At 37.8% G+C, this 13,649-nt stretch overlaps 1 protein-coding gene and 1 pseudogene across 1 annotated transcript in view; one reads left to right on the forward strand and one right to left on the reverse strand.

Moving 5' to 3' along the window:
- KCNH7 (potassium voltage-gated channel subfamily H member 7) overlaps positions 1–13,649 on the forward strand; it is a 503,315-nt gene that overhangs the window by 170,606 nt on the left and 319,060 nt on the right. The gene's annotated exons all lie outside the window — the stretch shown is intronic.
- Positions 12,718–13,649, reverse strand: part of LOC142424728 (UAP56-interacting factor-like) — a 53,155-nt pseudogene continuing 52,223 nt past the window's right edge.

Consider the following 13,649-nt stretch of genomic DNA (forward strand, 5'->3'; position numbering starts at 1 on the left):
CATCAATTGTATAAAGCACATCTGTACAGTCTTTGCCCTAATCATTTTTTTTTCTCTTTTCTTCTTTTACATTTTATTAGGGACTCAAACAACTCTTACCACTATCCATACATATACATACATCAATTGTATAAAGCACATCCATACATTCCCTGCCCCAATCATTCTCAAGGGATTTGCTCTCCACTTAAGCCCCTTGCATCCGGTCCTCTTTTTTTTCCCCCCCCTCCCTCCCCTTTCCCCCCTCCCTCATATGCCCTTGGTAATTTATACCTCGTTATTTTGTCATATCTTGCCCTACCCGGGGTCTCCCTTCCCCCCTTCTCTGCTGTCCCTCTCCCAGGGAAGAGGTCACATGTGGATCCTTGTAATCAGTTCCCCCTTTCCAACCCACTCACCCTCCACTCTCCCAGCATCGTCCCTCACACCCTTGGTCCTGAAGGTATATCATCCACCCTGGATTCCCTGTACCTCCAACCCTCATATGTACCAGTGTACAGCCTCTGTCCTATCCAGCCCTGCAAGGTAGAATTCGGATCATGGTAGTTGGGGGGAGGAAGCATCCAGGATCTGGGGGAAAGCTGTGTTCTTCATCAATACTACCTCACACCCTAATTAACCCATCTCCTCTCCTAAGCCCCTCTATGAGGGGATCTCCATTGGCCGACACTTGGGCCTTGGGTCTCCACTCTGCACTTCCCCCTTCATTTAATATAATATATATATACACATACATATATACATATACACATATATACACATACATACACACACTTCTATCTTTTTTTTTTTTTGCATGATGCCTTATATCTGGTCCCTTGGGCACCTCGTGATCGCTCTGGCCAGTGTGCTTCTTCCATGTGGGCTTATTTGCTTCTGAGCTAGATGGCCGCTTGTTCACCTTCAAGCCTTTAAGACCCCAGACACTATCTCTTTTGATAGCCGGGCACCATCAGCTTTCTTCACCACATTTGCTTATGCACCCATTTTGTCTTCAGTGATTGTGTCAGGGAGGTAAGTATCATACAATTCCACACTATTAAAACAAAATGCTCTTGTATTGAGGCAAGATTTAAGTATAGGTCCCACATCCATTTGTTCATATGTATATATTATAAACAGATACACATATATTTGTATATATGCATATCTAATGCATGTATATTTTTCTTTCTTCCTTCTTTTTCTTTTTTTCCTCCTACCCACTATTGTGTGTATCCATCATTCACCTCTCATTAATTTTCTCAAATATAATTTGATTGACTAAGCACAACCAGAAATGATCCACCCTTCTCACCATCAAGTTTAGAACACTTACTATTCCCCTGTATCTGTCATTATTGGCTCCCCACTCACCTCCCCTGCCTCCTTCCCTCTAGTGTTCCCCAGGAACCATCGTCCAGTCACTGTCTCCATAAGATTGCCTATCCTGCCTACCTTTTGAAGAGAAACACCAAAAAAAATCCCCGAACAAACCCAACATACAGTTAGTCATAACTCTAATAGGGATGATCCTAACGTTGAGCAGATGAATCTCTCTCTGTTAAATAGAGAGAAGGACTGTTATAAACCATCAGTGCAGTCCCCATTTCTTTCCGGGCTACATATCCCGGTCCTGCTTAGCTAACAACCCATAGTCCCTTTTAGTCTTCAACATTCATGTCTGAAAGGTGCGTATCCTAAAAGTCTCCATTGCTATTCCTGCAGTGAATGAGGGAGCATTCTAGTCCGAAAACGTCCCCACCCTGTTACACCTTTAGACTTTCAGTGTGGTCCCCTTCCTTGTGAGTAACCCCCGACCAGTTCAGATGGGCTTCCAACAGCTTCCACCAGAGTCAGAAGTCTGCAGTCTGCATTCCTCATGGACTACGTGGCTTCATTGCAGTCGCTGGTCTCTCTCCCTCCCTTCTTGGTTTGCCTCGATGTGGTGGAGTGAGACCAGCTACTCTTCCTAGACTGCATTTTCTGGGCTGTCCTCTGCTGCACTGTCATCTCGGGAGATAATTTACTATTTTCTAATCTTAACTTATATAAGTTTCAAGGACATCACAGATTTTAAGTGATCTCCAACTAGTTTTGTAAATGATTCTACAAAGAAAATTAAATACAATCCATAAAGAAAATTCAGAAGTCATTAAAATTGAGAAATGTGTTGTGAAAATATAAATAAGGCACTATAAATTAACCTACAACTGAACCCTGCCTTGGTTTACACCCTAAAAGGCAGGTAACTGAAAGAACACTTTGAAATATCTTTTCATATGACCCTTGGGCTATTAAATGGATGCAAAAATTAAAAGATAAAGATATAAAGAAAAGTTGTGCTTGAGATGTGCAACATTAAAAACAGAGAAAAAGAAAATGCACAGTTTAATGTTACTGTTCTGTATTTAACTCTCTAAATTGCTCTTGTATTTTAAGCAACTGCTCAGATTGCTTCAGTAATTAGCACATTGGGATGCACTAATGTAGAATGATGGTTATAACTCTTAGAATTTTTAAATCTAGTAATCCTCCTTCCCCAAGCTATAGCATGCAAACAATTCAGATTAAAACTGTATATCTCAATCATCTAGCAATATTCTCCTACATATTATATGCATGTATGCATATTACTATGCACATGCAAACCTGAAAACATTGCAAAGGGAAATGGTGAACATGTCTGTGGGGTGACTGAAGATATGACTCCTTGAGAACAATTAATTCTGAGAACTACATCAGCAAGCCCGCAAAGCTTAGGCCATTCCTATTGCATGAGCTGACCCCTTGTGACTCCACTGCTCAGCAACCCATTGTGAGTTGTGCTTACAGGCACATACTTCCTAAAATGTTTCACTCCAAGTTAAACAATCCTTTTATTTATTATTTAAAAATTTTCATCTGTATGTATTTTCAATTTCGAGTCATATTTCAAAGTTGGAATATGAAACTCTAGGGCTAAAATATCGTGCAGGACATCCAGTGTCTATTGTCTATTGTAAGACCTCAGTGTTTAGTGTTAATATGTGATCATCATCTTCTTCATTTCACCTTGGGATTCTAGGCTTGTCTCACTGTGCTTTTGAGTAAGTAATTTATGAGCCAATAATTTAGCTTAATGGTCCTCAACCGTCCTAATGCTGTGACCCTTTCATACAGTTCCTCATGTGGTGGTGATCCCCCAACCATAAAGTTATTTTTGTTGCTTCTTCAGAACAGTAATTTTGTTACTGTTGTGAATCATAATGTAATTATCTGATATGCAGGATATCTTTTCATGGTTACAAATTGAACATTATTAAAGCATAGTGATTAATCACAAAAACAATATGTAGTTCTATATTGTGAAATACTTATTTCTAATGACAAATAAATGAAATTTTGTCTTGAGGCATGGTGCAGCATGGGTAACAGTTTTCATATAACTACAATAAATTGCATTGCTACATTTTGCGACCATATGTGTAAAAAGCCAATGTCAATGCGCAGGTTGAGATAGCTTCTTTCTCCCCAGATCAGACATTCTCGGGGCAGTCTTTGCAGTTGCACAGTGAAGATCATCTTCCACAAGTCTGCTTCTCTATTTAGACTTAATAACCAACAGCTGGAAAACCCTGATTCACAAAGAGATGTTGTTGGAAATGGAAGAAGACGGTGCAGCACAGACAGAGCAGGATATGACTGCAAACACCTGATCCAGAATTTCGTAACTCGCATTGTAGAGAAATCAGTTCTCACTGCATCACTGCTAATAGGTTCAATGAACTCTTATGCTGTCTCAGAACATATTTAATTTTGACTGTGAATGGACTTCTGGCAAGTGCAAATGCGGTGTCAGAGAGATTTGAAAAGTATGATTAAATTTTGTCTGAAAGCATGTGCAAGTGTTCTTTCACAAAAATTATCATCATAATCCTTTTCTCTGGTTCAATGTCATGTTCCTCAAAGAAAGCAGATAATGTAGGAAACATGTACATTTTATTGTAATCCAATTTTTTTTGCCAAAGCTGAAGTTTCATTTGGAAGGATCAGATCTTTTCAGATAAATCGAGGCATGTTGCATTTGGTCCTTGGGGTGATAAATTTAAATCATTCAAGATGGCAAAAATGTCAACCAAGTAAGCTATTTTTGGTAGTTCAATTTTATTGCTGAAAGGTGCTTCAAACTGTGGTCTCACTTTCTGATTAAAAACATTTTGAGTTCATCCCGAACCTCAAAAGCACATTTTAAAACTTTTCCTCTCCACAACCATCTCACTTCAGTGTGATATAGCAGAGCACTACTTGGCGCATCCAACTCATTGCACAGTTGGGAAAACAGTTGACTGCTTAAAGTGTTTGCCTTTAAAAATGTGACAGAACTTATGACAATTTTCATTACTTCTTGTAACTCTTGTGGCAGTGTCTTTGTTGCTAATATTTGACAATGAATCATACAGTGAGTTCTGATGATTTTTGATGACTCGTTCAATACCAAACGTTGAAATCCAGGTCGACATCCTAGCATAGCTGGAGCACCATTTGTACAAGCACCGTAAACTTTTCCCCAAGAGATCTTATGGTCTTTCAGAAATGAACCAACTGTGTCAAATACATCATGTACAGCAGTTGTTATTTCAAGAAGTTTACACAAAAAAACCTCATCTTTAAAGTCACCATCATTAATATACCTCATGTAAACTAGTAACTGTGAACAGTTTGAAACGTCTGTAGATTCATCAAGCTGGATGCTAGATACTGGAAATGGAGCAGATTTAATTTCCTGGATTACCTGATCAAGAATATCAGCACACATGTCATGTATTCTTCTGTAGACAGTGTTGTTAGATAAGGAAATTGCACTCAATTTTGTAACACGTTCATATTCATTCATAACTTGAACAATGTCTTTGGCCCCTGGCAACAGTAAGTCCTCAGCAATGGTCTGAGGTTTCATAGCTCTGGCAACTCTGAGTGCCACCAAATATGAAGCATCAACAGCTGTTACATTTTGTATGTGGTACTTGCCACCAGTGTCACGTATGGCTCTCTTGAATCCATCAACTTTGCTTCTCAAAGAGTTGGTATCCTTGCTGGCAAAGCTCTGATGCTTGCTAATAAAATGGCATTTTAGTTAGTTTGGCTTCATATATTTGGCTGATAGAATTTCACAACACATAGCACACTGTGGTTTCTCAATTCCTGCTGTAATTATTGAGGTAAAACCAACCTGTAAAAAATCCTATTTTCTTTGATTAACATTCTTCTCTATATCACCCATCATCATGGGGTGGTTTTCTAATGAAAATAATATATAGCAATAGCTTTAATAAGGCAAAAGATGATACATAGTTCAGTCAATACAGTTCAGTAAAGTTTCTTATGATTTACCACTTGTTGCATTATTTTTTACATACCTGTTACTATCACAAGGAGGCAGTGTTCATATCAATCACCGATGAATATAAAAAGTGACTTTGTTTGAAGTTGTAGGATATCTGTAAAATGTACATTGTTCAGTTGAGATTGTTTTCAAACTTCATAACATGAAAGTGTAATCTATAATTCTTTCCACTTTGCAAAATTTTCATTAAAAATTATGACAATCAATCTATATGCTGATGCATGTAGTAATATTTTAATCATAAGTTTTATGCCTTTATATGAATATGCTACAGTTTATTCATTCAACATTCTTTTAGCATACAATTCCCCCCCCCTCAATTTGTTAGGGTTGTTGTTTTTTGTTTGTTTGTTTGTTGATTTGATGTTACACTATATCCTACTATGAGGGTGCTTACATGTGACTCTGGCACTCATAATTGAGAGTTTAGAAAGACATATCCCTTGAGTGAGATTGCTGAATTGTCAGTTCAGCATGCTTTACTATTATTGGATAATTCAAATGCCTATTTCTAAATCATTGTAGTGTAGTATTGTTGTCGACCTATAATATACCAATACTTCATAATAGTTATCAATTTAATGGATATAGATCATTAACCCTTTACAGCTTTTATTTGAATTTTACTTTCTATTAATTGATGATCTCTTAATATGCCTGTTAGTCTATTTGAGTATTCTTTTCAGTGACATGTCCATATTTTTTGCCTGGTTTTCAAATTAGGCTATTCGTTAGTCTTTGATTTATAGGAGTCCATCCTGTAGTTTATAATGGCATTTTTGTAAGGTGTTTGGTCTCTCAATTATTAGGCTGTCTTTTTTAATACATATTTTTATTGGGGCTCATACAACTCTTATCACAATCCATACATACATCAATTGAGCAAAGCACCCTTATACATTCGTTGCACTCATCATTCTCAAAATTTGCTTTCCACTTGGGTTCCTGGAATCAGCTCGGTTTCCTTTTTTTTCTCCTCCCCCTCCCTCCCCGCCCCCCTTTCCCCCTGCTCCTCTAATAGTTTATAAATAATTATTTTATCTTATCTTACTCTGCCCGGCATCTCCACTCACCCACCTTCCCATTGCCCATCTTCCAGAGAGGAGGTATACATAGATCTCCAAGATCAGTTCTCCCTTTCTACACCCACTTCCCTCCCGGTGTCGCCACTCCCACCGCTGGTGTTGAGGGGTTCATCCATCCTAGATTCCCTGTGTTTCCAGATCCCTACTGCACCGCTGTACATCCTCTGGTATAACCAGGTCCACAAGGTAGAATTGGGGTCATGATAATTGGGAGGGGAGGAAACATTCAAGAACTAGAGGAAGGTTTTCAGTTTCATAGTTGCTCCACTGAACCCTGAGTGACTCATCTCCTCCCCACTCCCCCTCTGCAAGGGATGTCCAGCTGTCTACAGATGGGCATTGGGTCCCCATCATGTACTCCCCCTCTTTCACAGTGATGTGATTCCCCCACCTCACCCCACCCCGCCTTTTTTGTTTGAGACCTGGTCTCCTCTGCCCTTCAAGATCACCCATTGTTGGTGTGCTGCTTCCCTGTGGGCTTTGTTGTTTCTGGGCTAGATGGCCACTTGTTTGCTTTCAAGCCTTTAAGTCCCCAGATGCTATATCTCTCAGTAGCCGGGCACCATCAGCCTTCTTTCCCACACTTGCTTATGCACACCTTCGTCTTCAGCGTTTATGTGAAGAAGGTGATCACACAATGATTGTTTTTGTTCCTTGATGTCTGCTACCTGGTCCATTCAACACCTTGTATTCACTTAGGCTGTGTGCTTCTTCTCTGTGGGCTTTGTTGCTTCTGAGCTAGATGGCTGCTTGTTTGCCTTCAAGCCATTAAGACCCCAGATGCTACATCTTTTTGATAGCTGGGCCCATCAGCTTTCTTCACCACGTTTGCTTATACTCACGTCTGTCTTCAGTGATCATGTCGGGAATGTGGGTAACATGCAATGACCGTTTAGCTGGGTGAGGTGCTATTGTATTGGGGGAGTATGCGTGAGGAGGCCCAATGTCCATCTGCTACCCTACTACTGAACCTATAAATATATGCACTTAAGTCTATTGCCCCCATAATCATAAATATACTTATTTATGCACATGTCTGTATTTAGGCTTCTCTGTATACACTTTGCCTCCTACTCCTTGTCTTTTAAATGTGTATTGCCATCTTTTGATGACTAGAAGGTCTATATTATAGTTAGAGCGATCAATATTTTCTCTGATGGTTAATGCCTTTGCAGTTTGTAAATTTTTACTTTTGCAAAGTTGTAAATGCACTTTTCACAATTCGCTTAGACTTTCCTTTATGATTACTAATTCACCTAGGGTTGATTTTGATGTGCTCTGAAGTAAATATTCATATGTACTTCAATAAAATGCCCCATCCTCTTATATGCCAATCTACACAGCCAACTTTGTTATGCAGGCGTGTTTCCTGCTGTGTGGAAATGTGTGTGGTTTGGGATTGTTCTATTTGGCTAACACTGCGGATATGATTTCTCTTCTTGAACCGTAGCTTGATAATGACGATTTGATCGCTGATAACTCTGTCTCCTCTATCTCTTCAGGTGCGTCCAAGTCTTTTATTTTCAGACAGCAATGCATGAATTGTTGACCAGTATTTGCACAAACAATGGGGACTGGTGATAGTGCAAAAGTTTCCATAACACTCATTCACAAAGGCAGAACCATGCCTACAAGATGAATATGTGTCATATGAAAACAAGGAGGGCATTAATAAAATAAACATTTGGTAGTCTCAGGCCTCCATTCACTGGGCATCCTAAAAGCAAGGGTTCCAAACTAATGTTTTCAATTCTTTCATATGGATCTGAAAGCTGGCTCATGAATCTGTTAGACTGGCAAAGAAGTATGCATTTTAATTATGGTGTTATGAAGAATGTTGAAAGTACTGTAGACTTCCATAGAAGAACACATTTTTTTCAGAAGAAGCACAGCCAGAATGCTTCTTAGAAGTGACGATGGCAAGACAGTGTCTCAAGTACCTTGGACAAGTTATCAGGAGAGACTAGTCCCTGGAGGAGGAGGTCATGCTTGGTAAAGTAGAAGGTCAATGAAAAAGAGGAAGACCTTCAACTAGAGGATGGTTCAGTGACTGCAACAATGGACTCAAATGTAACAGCAACTGTGAGGAGGGCACAGGACAGACAGCAGTTTGTTCTTTGGTTCCTAGGGTCAGAAGGAGTCGTACCTGACTCTGTAGCTGCTAACCACCACAATAGCTCATGATTTCTAGCTCTTTTTCCTATGTTTCTTGATTGCCTGGATGAATGACTTCTTTATTTAATCTCTCATGTCCTTTGTCCATTTTTAGTTGTATTGTCCTTTTGTTGTTGAAGTGTTGTAGTTTTCTATAAATTTCAGACATTAGATCCTTGTGTGATATGCTGTTGTCAAAAATGTGTTTCTCTAATGTGTAGTCTCATTTATTCTTTTCGTGACCTACTTTTCGTGTCTAATTTTGGGGTTTTCACAGTCCTCTCATTTGTTCGTGTGTCTTTAATTATGTTTGATAGTATATTTATACCATTTATTTTGGACCCCAAAATTTCTGCTGTTTCATTGTGATCTTTAGAGTTTTAGGTTTTATGTTTAGGTACTTGATCCATCTGAGGACATTTTGTATCTAGTCTGAGATGCGGATCCTGTTTAATTGCGTTCTACACATGGCTACCCAGTTTCCCCAAACCCATTTGTTCGAGAGCCTATCTCTTTTGAATGTAATATATTTGGACCCTTTGTTGAAGACCAGCAGTCCAAAGTTCTGTGAGTTTACTTCTGACTTCTTGCTTCTGTTCCGTGCATTTGTGTGTCTGTTTGTTGTTGTGCAAGTAGTAGGCTTCTTTGACTTTTGTCACTGTGGAGCAAATTTTGAGATTGGGAGATTTCCTGTGTTGTGTTTGATCTCCTACTTTGTTCTTCTTCTTTAGGAGTGCTTTGTTTATCTGAGATCTCTCTCCTTTCCATATCAAGTTGTCCACTCTAAAAAATAAAGTTGGAACCCTGTTTGGGATTGCATCATATCTGCATATTGTTTGAGGTAGTAATTAGCATTTTCACCAGGTTATTCTTCCTCTCCATAAGGATGGTCTATACCTTCATTTATGTAGGTTTTTTTTGCTTCTTGAAGTTTATTCATATGCCTTTTGTTTCTCTATTAAGTCTTATTCTTAAGTATTTCATCTTCGGATGATTCTTGTAAAGGGTATTGTCTTGGTTTTCTTTTCAGAGTTCTCTTTGTTAGTGTCAAAGAATCTGATTGAGTTTTGTACATTAATATTGCACTTTGCCACTGCTGAGTCTTTCAATTAATTCCAATAATTTTTTTCTTTGTCCTTGGGATTTTCTTACTGTAGAATCTTTCAATCTGTACATAAGATTGTTTTACTTCTTTGCCAATTTGGATCCCTCTTATTTCTTTTTCTTATCTAAGACTTCCAATACAATATTGTTCCATATGTCATTCTTTTCTTTAACCCCGTGTATTAAGCTGGGTTGACTAGAGAAAAAAATGACACTCATATATGTTTAACAAAGAGATTTCTATCAAGAAGTAATTGTATTTCAAGAAAACATCCCAGCCCAGTCCAAATCAAGTCCCTAAATTTAGTAATAGTTCATACATCTGATACTAGTCCATAAGTCTGTCTTCAGACTCATGTAAGCACATGCAATGATGTAGAATGCAGGAAGATCACAGCCCGGTAGGTGCAAAGTTGTGTGGATCTAGTGGTGGTGGCGCCTACCAGGGCTTGCAGCAGCCAGCATCAGCCAGCAGGATGATGAAGGCAGAGGAAGAGAGAGGTTCCCAGGGCCCGCCTTCTGAGAAGGCCACGCCCACTCCACCACTACACTTTTATATGTGAAGTTTACATTCATTTATGTAACTAACACACCCCATAAAATTTTATTTTAAAAAAACCCGAATCGTTTCAGAGTAGATCCACATGTTACTTTTCTAAAAAAAATCCCAGAGTACAATGCAAAGCACCTCCTTATTTAATACACGTTTTCATTTTGTGATGCACTGCATCAATGGTTTTTGCATGCACTTTGATGCAAAGGGAATTTTAAATTGCATCCTATTTACAACACAACAAAACAATATAAAACATTAAAAGCTAAAACTAATTGCTGCAATTACAACCAAGAAAAAATTTCCTCCAACAAATCATACATTTTGTATTTATACAACACATAAGCAGTTAGTTTTAATTGTACCCAAACTAAGGTTTTTTTATTTAAAAAGAAAATGAAGTTACAGATTTACACACACAGAGCAGACATTGAATAGAGCAAAGACCTATTGTTTGATGCATTTAATGGCAATATTTGGGACAATTTCAAAAGTTAGAAAATGACATTAACAATAGCTCTGTCCAGCAATATTTAAAATAAGGAATATGAAAACCAACTTCATACCATATTTCCACAAACTTTTTGAAGAGGCTAAATAACTGAGTTGCTTTCCTTTTGCTTTAAAATAATCGATCAAACCAGTCTATCATGCATTGTTTCTGGATCAAGTATAAGCATTCACATTTGCAAATATGTTTTGCACTGGGTCCTTGGCCTCAATGAAACTAGTATTTATTTTCAAATTCTGTGACTGACTTCGTGTTGTCTTGTATAAATTGAAGTGCTTTAAAAATATTAGATATGTAGGATCCGATTTAATCTTTTGATATAAGCATAGAACTGTTATTGACAGCTTTCCAGGCTAGATTCTTAATAAAGTAAACCAGTAAGTAAACCAAGGACCATAAGAGACGATAATGAAGTCGAGAATATAATGCAGGGTAATCAGAAGCTATAACTTAATGTCTTGTTTCAGGAAATGTCAACAGCAATAATGAATTCTACAGAAACTAATGCCTGCTTACAGGTGTCAGCGTTATACTAACCCAAAAGGTCATGCTTCAAAATGACCAAGTTTATAACTTATAGATGCTTCAAAATGACCAAGTTTATAACTTATAGATGGGACATTTTGCTGCATTTTGGCATTTTACTATAACTTATAGTATACAACTGTTCAAGGATTCACACTATCTTGACACAATGGACTAACAACTTGTAATCCTTTGGGGGTAGTGTAACCTTTTCTCCCCACAAACACCTCAACTTTATAACACAAAATAAACTAGGTTCCAATGTAACTCTCTTACCACTTTGTATTTTTTCTTTGTGATTTAAACATGTCTATTTTTGTTTGGGGAGTTGTTTAGCATACTGTGTAATTTAACAAGTTTAAAAGCCTTCTAAACTTTAGCCTTTTGCCAAAAAAAGTACAGGTCTTGTGGCTATGAAATTGATTGTCAAAATATATAAGGGATCCAATCTATTTAAATAAGTATACCTCTTTTAGATACCATTTAAAAATTCTTTATGGAGAATGGATTTGAAGACTGCACTATTCCCATAGAGTGCACCCACACTGGGTTTTGAGTTCTCCACCTCAGTAACCTCTCCTTCAATCTGCTGCTCTCTTCACTAATTGAAGAGTCGTCTGTTTGCACTAGATCTTTTCCACACAGATCTGGTAGATGACTTTGTAAACTTAGGTGTACTGCCTCCAAGTAGTAAGAGTTTAAACCAAGGATATTTTTTTGCTTCTAGTTATGTTCATAAGTAAAGATTTACAGCATGATTAACCTAATGCTTTATGAAAAATTAGTTGCAGATAGGCTCATAAATCTTAAAACCCCAAACAGGAATCCTGTTGGTGTTTGTTTGTTTTTTAATATCACTACAGAAGAAATGGCCATGCACTTTATACATCAAACATGAGTAAAGGATAAGTGACAGCAAAGAAGCAATTTCCTCCTCTTCCTGAAGACCAAGGTTTACCATGGCAAAGTCTGAAAACTGAGCAAAGGATACAAGATACTAAGTAGCAGTATGATAAAAATAATCATTTTCTATCTTTCTAATTTCTTTCTGTTGTGTGGGGAACCAAAGAAGTCAAATAGAGGAATTGTTCTGTCTAGACAACCACAAAATCTTTAAGAACACATAGATATATTCCCTGTTATTCTTTCAGGGATCTTTATATATATATATATATATATATATATATATATATATATATATATATATATATATATATATATATATATATATATATATATGAAAAATATATTATATATATTTCATATATATATATATATGAAAAATATATTATATATATTTAATATATATATATGAAAAATCTTCAAAAATAAAAATGTGTTATTTAGCCTTGTGACTATTTTCAAGTAAAATTTCTTGAATTTCTGTGACAAGCTCGCCAAGAAATTTTCCAAAGATTTGTCACTCTGAAGTGCCATTCATGGGAGATCTGCCCACAGTGTCCAAGCAGCTTTCTCCTTCGTTGAACCTGACAGTGGCTCTCCTTGTTCCGGTAGGAGCCCAAACTCCTTTCTCAAAGTTATCCCTGTCTATTTGCCAACACTGTGTCAAATTGTAGGGACTTCCTTGATGTCAGATCTCTCCTGCTTTTCCAAGTTAGTCATGGTTTCTGAGTTGCCGGGCTATGGACGACATCAGGATCGGCGATGGATACAGTCAAAATTCCTCCATTTGTGGTGGAAGTCTGCTCTCGATGAGTTCTCTAGACTATTATATCATCTAGCAGTTATTCTGTGTTCTACTGGGCCTGAACCTTCAGGCCTCTTCTGAAAATAAAAAAAAAATCCTGACAAGTGTCTTTCTGGTGGCTTATTCCTTTTCTACTTCTGGGCAAGTTGAGTAGAATGTGCCTTTTTTGGTTTTCAAGTTGAGTAGAATGTGACTTTTCTGGTTAGCTGGTTAGGTCTCTTGAGAAGTACAGCTGCTCTCCTTTGCACTCTGTTTTAGCTCAGCTGTTCTGCCTTTCAACACTGGAAAATATCGCTGTATAATCACTTAAACGTGGTCGATTCATAAGACTAATCCTTTTCGGATTCCCACTGTTTTCCGAGCTACAACACTAGTGAAAACTCCACCAGGACATCTCTTTCCAGGCATGAATCTTCCTCTAGGGCTCAGGCCCTAGTACTCTCATCCTAAACTGCTGGGTACCACTTTGCTGACATCTTGGAGAATTCTGTTTCTTTCCTTCGTTTTGATTCAATTTTATGTAGATATGGTGGAGATTTTCTTTGCTCGGGCTTTCAATGGTGGATGGATCCTTGGTGGCTTCCAGTAACTGAGTTCAAAACCAGGTGGTGCTTGGAGATGCCTTCAGCCTGGAAGGCCAGAGA

Source organism: Tenrec ecaudatus, chromosome 13, assembly GCF_050624435.1.
Source record: "Tenrec ecaudatus isolate mTenEca1 chromosome 13, mTenEca1.hap1, whole genome shotgun sequence".
NCBI lineage: Eukaryota > Metazoa > Chordata > Mammalia > Afrosoricida > Tenrecidae > Tenrec > Tenrec ecaudatus.